At 44.6% G+C, this 9,407-nt stretch overlaps 1 non-coding gene across 1 annotated transcript; it reads right to left on the bottom strand.

The window, feature by feature from the left end:
- Window positions 1–7,701: 7,701 nt before the first annotated feature.
- On the bottom strand, window positions 7,702–7,774 carry trnar-ccu (transfer RNA arginine (anticodon CCU)). Its single transcript has one exon. It is a non-coding gene; the product is annotated as a tRNA-Arg (tRNA).
- Between the last annotated feature and the right edge of the window lie 1,633 nt (window positions 7,775–9,407).

Here is a 9,407-nt window from a genome sequence, read left to right as displayed (position 1 = left end):
TGCTTATTTAGAAGACGCTTTTATCAAAAGTTACATACATCTGAAAAAGCAGAATTAGCCGTCATTAGAGAAACTGGGGGTTAAGGGCCTTAATCAAGGCCCAATGGTGACATCACTCTGCTGAACGTGGGATTTGAACCTATGACCTTCTGATTACGAGCACAGGGTCTTAACCTGCTGAGCCACAAACTCAGAAATTAAGATACCACAAACCCTTGTATGACACTGTAATTCAGGCACGTATTCATTGTAATCTATCTGAAGTATTTAATGTTTGTTAAATCCACCTACCCACAGGTTTCTGGATTTTGGGAAGAACTCCCCCTTCAAAACACAGACAGAACGTAAGCTTGCCCCACACACAGAGCCAGGATTCGGACCCCTAACCTTGGTCACACGAGGCCACAGAACTACACACTGTCCAATTCTATTTTGCAGCTATATGGAAACCGAACGTGTCTTTGTCTGACGATATGTTAAAATGTTACCCTGCAATTTAAACTTCAGATTTCATAATATGCTCGACTTTCCTTCAGTTGATGTTTTGTTAGTAGCTATTTCACGGTATAAAAACGTACGCTTGTCATGTGCTCACGGCCTGTCTGTTACAGACTCCTATTTCCTGACAGACGCCATTTCCCCGCAAACGGGTCCAAATGAGCCGTCACAGCACTGATTGAAATAAAAACAACCCTGTCGTTTTCCATGGCGCGTCCATCACCTTCAGTGCGTGCGACACGTAATTCGCTAACGGCTACGTTGAATTACAGCTTTATGAATAGAATTGTTCTTCTTTGTGCAGGTTTTAAGGTGCCAGCGCTAAATTGAAAGAGATCACTCTGAAAATTATCCTAAACCTCCTCCAGCCTCAGGCTAAAACCTTCGTCTCGGAGGCAGAGACCCACACCACTCTGTGAGACCACAACTAGCTACAGCGGCAAAATAACCATCTGTCTCTAAGGCAACGCCAACTCCTCAACATTTATTGTTTTTTTTCTTTATCACTTTTGACAGGCAAATGAAACCTCAGAGCTTGCTAGCGAACGCTGGAGAGGGATCCGACGCGCTGATTGAAATGACTCACCCCTGCACTGCTCTCCTTGCGTTCTCAGAGGGCCTCACATGTTGTCAACGGTCCAGAAAAGGCTGCTTTTCAAGCAGGATAGTGGCAAAGGAGGGAGAGAGGGCCTTTTGTTTGGTGAGAAAGACCCGTGTGCTGGAGATATCGACGGCTAAGCTAACAGTCAACAGAGGGGTCAATTATCATGGCCCCGACAGGATACTCTCAAGAGTGTGTGTTGTGTGTGTGTGGGAGGGGGGGGAAATGTCTCTGTAAAGCAGTCCAAGAGATCCCAAACCTAAAGTCACAGGTCGGGGTGGAACTTAAGCATTTTTTTCTACTAGCCAACTGGGCTAGTTCCGCAAAAGATCTAGTCTGACATGCATTTTTGTAGTAACCAGTGTTTGCCGTTCGGCCTCCACCCTTGGTGTAAATGACCCACCTCAGGTGAGTCGGCACCTCAGTCTCCAGCCCTGGTCTCAGTGTCGATTATGGACGAATATGGACGACTCACCTGTAATGTGTTTTATGAAGTTTAGGGTCGCTAGTTATGTATTTGAGTTGAGAGGGAGAGACTGGGAGCTCAATGCACTTGTAGAGCAATTCTTGTTTTGTTAGTTACTTGGTTTGCCTCCCAAGGGTGCCAGTAAAATCAAGCTTGTTCCAGCCTCCAGTCCCAGGGGCCAGTGGGTCTGCTGCCACTCAGAAAAGCCAGACTGTTCACAAAAACAGCTCAGTCCCTTATCTGAAAATCAGGTCATTTCCCCTCATGTTTCTTTTCAGTCGATGTGGTTTATCCAAGACCTTTAGGCTGGGCCGTGACACTGTAGGCTGTTAGAGCAGCTTAAGCTGTTTAATTAGTGAAAAAGAAACTGATGTTAAACGAAAATCTCTACAGACTCTCCAATGTGAGATTGTAGCATTATTTTCTAACTTTCAAAAGACGTCATACCTGGTTCTCAGGGTGGGCTAGGCAGGGTCTACATCAGGGGTCACCAGCCTTTTTGAAACTGAGCGTTACTTCATGGGTACTGAGGAGTACCAGTTTGAAACGCCCACCTAAACTTATCTAAACTTCACGTATAAAAAACATGTTTTAAATGCTTTTTTTTTTTTTTTTAGATATTGTCATTTTCAAATCTATATAAATGTTACAAATGTGACTAAAGAAGAATAGCAACAGGATTAAATAAAATTTTAGACGCTGCTCACTGGTGAGTTGTGCTAATTTTAGAACAGGTCCGTGGGCGACTCATGTGGTCCTTGGGGGCGTCCTGGTGCCCGCGGGGGGGCACCATGTTGGTGACCCCTGCTCTACATGCTCCTGAGGGTCAGGTCTGACACTCCATGATAAGAAGCAGTGGTAGCGTTACTCATCGTACTTACAGATACCCAGACTGTGGTTCTGGGCTTCTGACTTCTAGCTTCCACTGAACCCGAGAGCATCTCCATCATGCTGGAAGTACCAAACGTGCTTGTTCACCTAGTCTCTATGACATCACTATACCATGTTTACCCAAAGCCGGTAAGTTTAGCCAAACTATTCTGATGGATGGGACCATAAAACATGATACAGGTTTGCAGTACCTCTGAAAGTGCAATCATTACGGAATCTTTTACACGTGGTGGATGGTGTTACGCAAATTTCAGCCTTCGCACTGGAACACGTAATACCACTGAACACGTAACATCACTGAACACGTAATACCACTGGAACACGTAATACCACTGGAACACGTAATACCACTGAACATGTAATACCACTGAACATGTAATACCACTGGAACACGTAACATCACTGGAACACGTAACATCACTGAACACGTAATACCACTGGAACACGTAACACCATTGGAACACGTAACGCCATTGGAACACGTAACACCACTGAACACCTGACACCACTGAACACGTGATACCACTGAACACGTAATACCACTGGAACACGTAACACCATTGGAACACGTAACACCATTGGAACACGTAACACCACTGAACACCTAACACCACTGAACACGTGATACCACTGAACATGTAATACCACTGGAACACGTAACATCACTGAACACGTAATACCACTGGAACACATAACACCATTGGAACACGTAACACCACTGAACACCTAACACCACTGAACACGTGATACCGCTGAAAATGTAATACCACTGCATGTTTTCACGTGGGAAAAGCATAACATCCGTGTCTTTTCAGCACGATACATCAAATGAGGTCTTTTCTGGGGATTTTCCTGGGGGGAGTGACACCCTTTTGGCAGGGATTGGTCAATTGATTGGAGTGCAGTGAAGACCCCCCCACACTGGGAACAGCTTCATACTTGCCTGGCTGCTCTCTCCCCAAACAGCATGTCTAATGCCCCAGCTGTGACCAATGGACTGTGGGTCTAATGAGGACAGATGGGCTTTAATCAGGAAACATTCGAAAAACAACTGCGTGGAGCAAACTATTACATGATATTATTATTATTGCTGAGTTGAGCTTCACTGAACCACTTAGTAGAGACAGCTTAATAATTTTACTAATTCTTAAGGCTTTGATCTGTGAAACAGTGAAATCAAAGACATATTTACCAATACAAAACTCTAATTTCTTTTGCTTGGTCTCTGACAGAGAGCAGTGTGTACAGATTCCTGCTGTATTGCCTGTGTAATTTATAAATAAATGTTATTGGCTGACATTTAAGAGGTTACCATGACGCTTCTGAGGCCCTGGGGCGATTGGCCACAGTAGGGCGCCCGGGCTGTGCCTGACGACAAAAATTATAGCGTGGACCAAAACATGACGAGATATTATTACTGTTGTTAAGCTGCTAAGCAGGCGTGTTTGCTGCGATGTCGCTGTGGAGCCAACTTGCTAATTTTTACCAGTGTTTATGACTGGATTTCAGCTGAAGTTCCCAGGCTTTAAAACAGTGAACTCACAGAAATAAAACAGTGAACTCACAGAAAGGAACTGGTCTGATAAAAACAGACACTTCGCATTTTAGTCAACTGTCATCTTATAAGTCATCCTGGCATCACCCTGTTTACAAATATTATCTATCTATCTATCTATCTATCTATCTATCTATCTATCTATCTATCTATCTATCTATCTAAATTATCTATCTATCCATATCTATCCATCTATCCATCTATCTATCTATCTATCTATCTATCTATCTATCTATCTATCTATCTATCTAAATTATCTATCTATCTATCTATCTATCTATCCATCCATATCTATCTATCTATCTATCTATCTATCTATCTATCTATCTATCTATCTATCTATCTATCTATCTATCTAAATTATCTATCTATCTATCTATCTATCTATCTATCTATCTATCTATCTATCTATCTATCTATCTATCCATCCATATCTATCTATCTATCTATCTATCTATCTATCTATCTATCTATCTATCTATCTATCTATATATCTATCTATCTATCTATCTATCTATCTATCTATCTATCTATCTATCTATCTATATCTATCTATCTATCTAAATTTCACATTTTATTCCGTCTCATGCTGCATCTGACGGTAGGTACACAGTCTAGTGTAAAAACTATGTGTCAGATTTTCATATGAACATATTTAGAAATTGTCTTGCAGATGTCATGCCGGCGGAGAAACCGCCATTGCAAATTCCTTATATATGTAATAGACTCGGCTAATAAAGATCTTTCTCATTCTGATTCTAAAACATGGTGAGAAATAAAGAAGTGGGGGGGGGGGCATTGAGAGAAGAAACAAGGAGCGACTGAGGCGGCATTACAAAAGGAAAGAAAGGTAAATGGATGCAGGGCGGGGGACAGGGAGGGGCCAAGAGAAATGAATTAGGCCTGTTTGTCTTGGTAAGCACCCGTGAGCGGTAGATTCATCAAGACTGTTGTGTGTCACACCCTCTTCCCCATGTCCCAAAACACACACATGGCATGTGCACCATCTGCCCAAAGTCACATGCTAAGCACTCCAGGTCTGGGCTTAGACAAACAAAACCTACATGCGGCCCTGCGGGCAGAGGTACGGCCAGAGTAATGGCCGGAGCGTAAGCAGGGGCACCGGGGGGGGGGGGCAGAGACGCAGAAGGGAGCCTTTGTGTGGAGTCCGGCCTGCAGGACACAGAAAGAGCTGGTATGGAGTTAAGTGTGAACATCTTACAGAGTTTGGGAGAAATTAAAACGTAGTACTCCTACAAATAAACACTACTGAAGAAGTAACCATTATACACTAAACCTTCAGTCTTTCATGAGAATGGACAGGTAAGCATTTTATCTTTTCTTAGTTTTGCAGCATAGTTATGGGAGATGGATGGAAGGATTAATGGGTGGATGGATTGATGGATGGATGGATGGTGCCGCTTTCCTTAGTACACTAATCTCTTATTTTAACTTTAGTCTGTACATTTTAATGAAAAAGGGATATTTATATTTTATTTAGCAGACATTTTTGTCCAAAATCACATACATGTTTGAGAAAGTAGGATCAGCCAGTCATTGGAACAGGGGGGTGTTCCACAAAGCAGGATGTCTTGCTTAGCTGGATAACTTGCCGGATTTAAGGTGGTCTGTGCTAAATGTAAGTCAACAAAGGTAAAGTCCATTTAGCCCAGACTACCTTAAATCCAACACGTTATCCGACTAAGCAAGAAATTCTGTTTTGTGAAATACCCCCCAGGGCTTTGATCAGGAACCCAATCACCCTGCTGACTCTGGGATTTGAACTGGGGTCCTTCTGCTCATAAACCCCACACCCTAACTTGCTGAGCTACACACACCAACACCATAGCTTCCTTTTTATGCTTGGTTTCACTGGCTGGGCTCGTTGGTTCAACAGAAAGCAAGCAGATTCCTAAAGCATTCCCAGTCATTTATAAATAAATGCCGATAACAGTGCCACAGAGCCCCAGTCGCGCGTCGGCCAGCACCGCATGCTGGAGGTCGTCCCGGCTTTGTAGTCGAGCTCTGGGCTTCATTATTTTAATGTTTATTTCTGCGGTACGTTATATAGAAACAGTCAAAGACTTTGCCGTGATTTACGGACTCGTGTGGGAAGTGGGAAAGGCCGATTTTTAATGACACATCGTGTTTGTTTGAAGAAGAGAGTACGGATGGATGTTCATCCAAGGTCACTGGATGGCTGCTCTATGGGGAAGAGCTGAAGACCCAAAGCAACGAGTGCTGAACCTTTTAAATGGGATTATAGTGAGATGTCCGTCTTACCGTCAGTATGGGTGTCATACGGTTTGTTGTTCATGTACCCCAGCAGGATGGGGTGGGGGGGGGGGGGGTGATGCCAGTCTCACTCCCGATCAGTGACCTACTGCTGCTTGGATACATTGGGAATATGGGTTCAGATGTGGGCTTTGAGCTGATCTGGGCCTGGAGGCTGCAAAGACATTGTCGGATCTATGTCCCACCTGTATGGGCATTAGACTGAGCAGGGACGTAGCGCGAAATTACCGGCCCCCAAAATGTCACCTTTGGCCTCCTTGAGCAGTAATGTGTAAATGTATAAAGGGGCCCTTTTGATGAGCTGGGCCCCCAGAATCTGCCAGGGTATCCATGCCTCTCTGACACCCCTGAGCATGAGTCTACATACCAGTAATGTAGGTCTACCTGCCTACCACAGCTCAGTAGGGTTATATGGGCCCAGATAAACTGGGAAAGCAGAATAGGTGAAATCATTCAAGGTAAACAGGGATGATCACCTGACCCACCAACCCCCCCCCTCTGGACACTTTTCTGGGGGCCCCCACCCCTGGTTTTAAAGGGGTCTCCCAGTCACATGCAGTAGGGCAGTCATGCGTTGGATCTATTTTCTGAGTCTGTCTTTCATTTGGTGTCGGCGTTATGTAACCGTTCTCTTCTGATGGCTCAGTTTCTCCATACACTTCCCTCACAGGACACATATTGTTCTCCTGAAGGACAATGAGTTCACACGCAGTTCAGGTCCCATCCTTTCACTCTCGGGATTCTTCTGGTGCTAAATCCTTCTACTATTTTCAGTAACCTGTTATTGGGATTCAGGCGTCTGGTTTTGTAAAGCAGTGTCTCCCCAATCCAGTCCGCGGGGACTCGCAGACGGTCCACGTTTTTGCTTCCTCTAAGCTCCTTAGTGGGGACTGTCTCTGGGTCCCCAAGGACCAGATTGGGAAACACTGCAATAATGTATCAAGACCCATTTCTTTTGGCATTAAGGGATGGTTATTTTCATCTCGCCACCTTTGTATTGGCAAATCAGGAAGACGCCACTTGCCTGGTCAGTTCTGGTTTCTCAGAAGCTCCTGCACTTCATAGACAATGACGGCTGGGTGTCTGGGAATTTGCAGAGCTGCTCCTGTAGTGATGAGATGGGGAAGTGTTCGGCCCTGTGGGCTAAGACCTTGTGCATTTACTAATAATGTTGCTTGTTTGAATCCCAGGGCTGAGATGTCACTTCTGAGCCATTCAGAGCAAAGCACTTTCTTAAGAGCTAATGATGAAATCACTCTGCTGAGTCTAGGATTTCACCCACTGACTTTCCAATCACAGGCACAGTGTGCTAACCTGCTGAGCCACACACTGTCCCAAACAGCTGCAACTGTATCTAAACACTGCATTTTTTTTTTTTTTTTTTTAAAGCATCACAACCCCAGATGGGACTTGAACCCACAATCCCTGGCTTAGGAGGCCAGTGCCTTATCCATTAGGCCACTGGGGCACCCAAAGTCCAGTACAGAAGACGATACTAACCACTACACTAACAAGGAACTTGGAGCAGGGTCAAAGCCTATCATGTGATCCAGGGGAGCTCATGCAAACCAGCGTGACTATACAACACAGCTGAAACGTTACCTGGGACACACAGTGCATTTCAGGAACATGTTCTGGAAGAATCCACAGTGGTTCTGCATGCTTACATGCCCAGCTAGTTCTGCCTGGTATTTATGTGATTCAGCCCATAGACCTGAACACCAATGACTTCCAGCTGTGGTCCTTGCGGGTCCCGTTGGACCCCAGATGTTTTGGAAGGGTGGTTGCATAGTCACAGCTGTTCAGAACCTGGAAGTGGGATCCCAGGATAGCTGTAAAAAATCAGCCCAGAACAACGTGGCACCCAAACCTACGTCACATTGTCACATATGGGTTAAATGCAGAGAACACCTTTCGTTGTTGCGCACTGTGTGCTGTGGTGTGTCAACAATGACAATTAATCACAAAATTCTAAAAATTCTAATTCTAAGCCTGGTAGTACGGATGGCATCAGGGGATGATACAGTTTAGGTTTGAGTAGACGTCATACAGAGTATGGGCATTAAGGGGCATCGTTTGTCAGTATGATGCTTTTGGTTCTGCTACGGAGGAACTGAGATGCCCCAGAACAATGATCTGCAGCTTCACACTCTTCGTTAAGATGACGAGTCTGAGAGTGTGGTCAGATGCGTGTCCGAGGAAGTGTAAGCACACGCTGTCTCCAAACAAACACACAAGGGAACCTCTTTCTACTCATATTGATGGAATGAACATCTGTATTAAGCATTATACCATGTGGCCTGCTAGGACTCCCACGCTGCTGGTTACACACTGGACATCTTTGTGCATAGTGTGTACGCACTGATCGCCGGTCGGCTCAGGGTTGGAGTCATTAGCCTCACCAGTGTGGAGGGCAAAGGGATGAGAATATCTCACCGTTCTCGAATGACCTCTTGGAGGTCACATGACTCGACTCATGTGTGGCACCGTCACCCCCGGCAACGCCCCATGGCATGGGCCCAGCCCGTTTACACATTCTCTGTTCCTGGCAGCGGCACCACTACATGTGTTCTGGAACGTGCCGGAAACCTCTGATGATTTCCAGCATTTCATCCGAGATGTTTCTAATGAAGGTTCCTGGAGTACCCATCCCCCATCAAAGCAGAAGGGACACATTAGAGCGCGTAATGTCATGTGTCATGTGACACGGTCATATTCCAATATCAACAAAGCTTGAGAAACATCGACTTTGACGGCACGAGTTGCAACATCTGTGCTTGTTATTCTGTCACTGTGGTGTAAACAAGCGTGCAGTTATGACCTGATTTACAGATCACAAACTGAAATAGACAGCAAAGAGAGAGCAGAAAAATGTGTTTTGTGTATTTTCAAACTCCTGTGGATAATTTTATTCTTCCCAATCGCAAAAGAAACAAAATGAAGTGATGCTCTTTCGTATTTGTTTTAATCTGAAAGAAAGAAACACGTGAGAAATTGCTTAGTAGGTATATATGGGAGAGAAGCTGATCTCGCCATTAACATTACCCTCACTTCCAGTATTAATAATATATCATCCATTGCTTTGTATATACAAACATCTC

The sequence above is a fragment of the Paramormyrops kingsleyae genome, chromosome 18, assembly GCF_048594095.1.
Source record: "Paramormyrops kingsleyae isolate MSU_618 chromosome 18, PKINGS_0.4, whole genome shotgun sequence".
NCBI lineage: Eukaryota > Metazoa > Chordata > Actinopteri > Osteoglossiformes > Mormyridae > Paramormyrops > Paramormyrops kingsleyae.
Note: the sequence above shows the minus strand (reverse complement) of the source record. Positions and strands in the feature narration are given on the sequence as shown.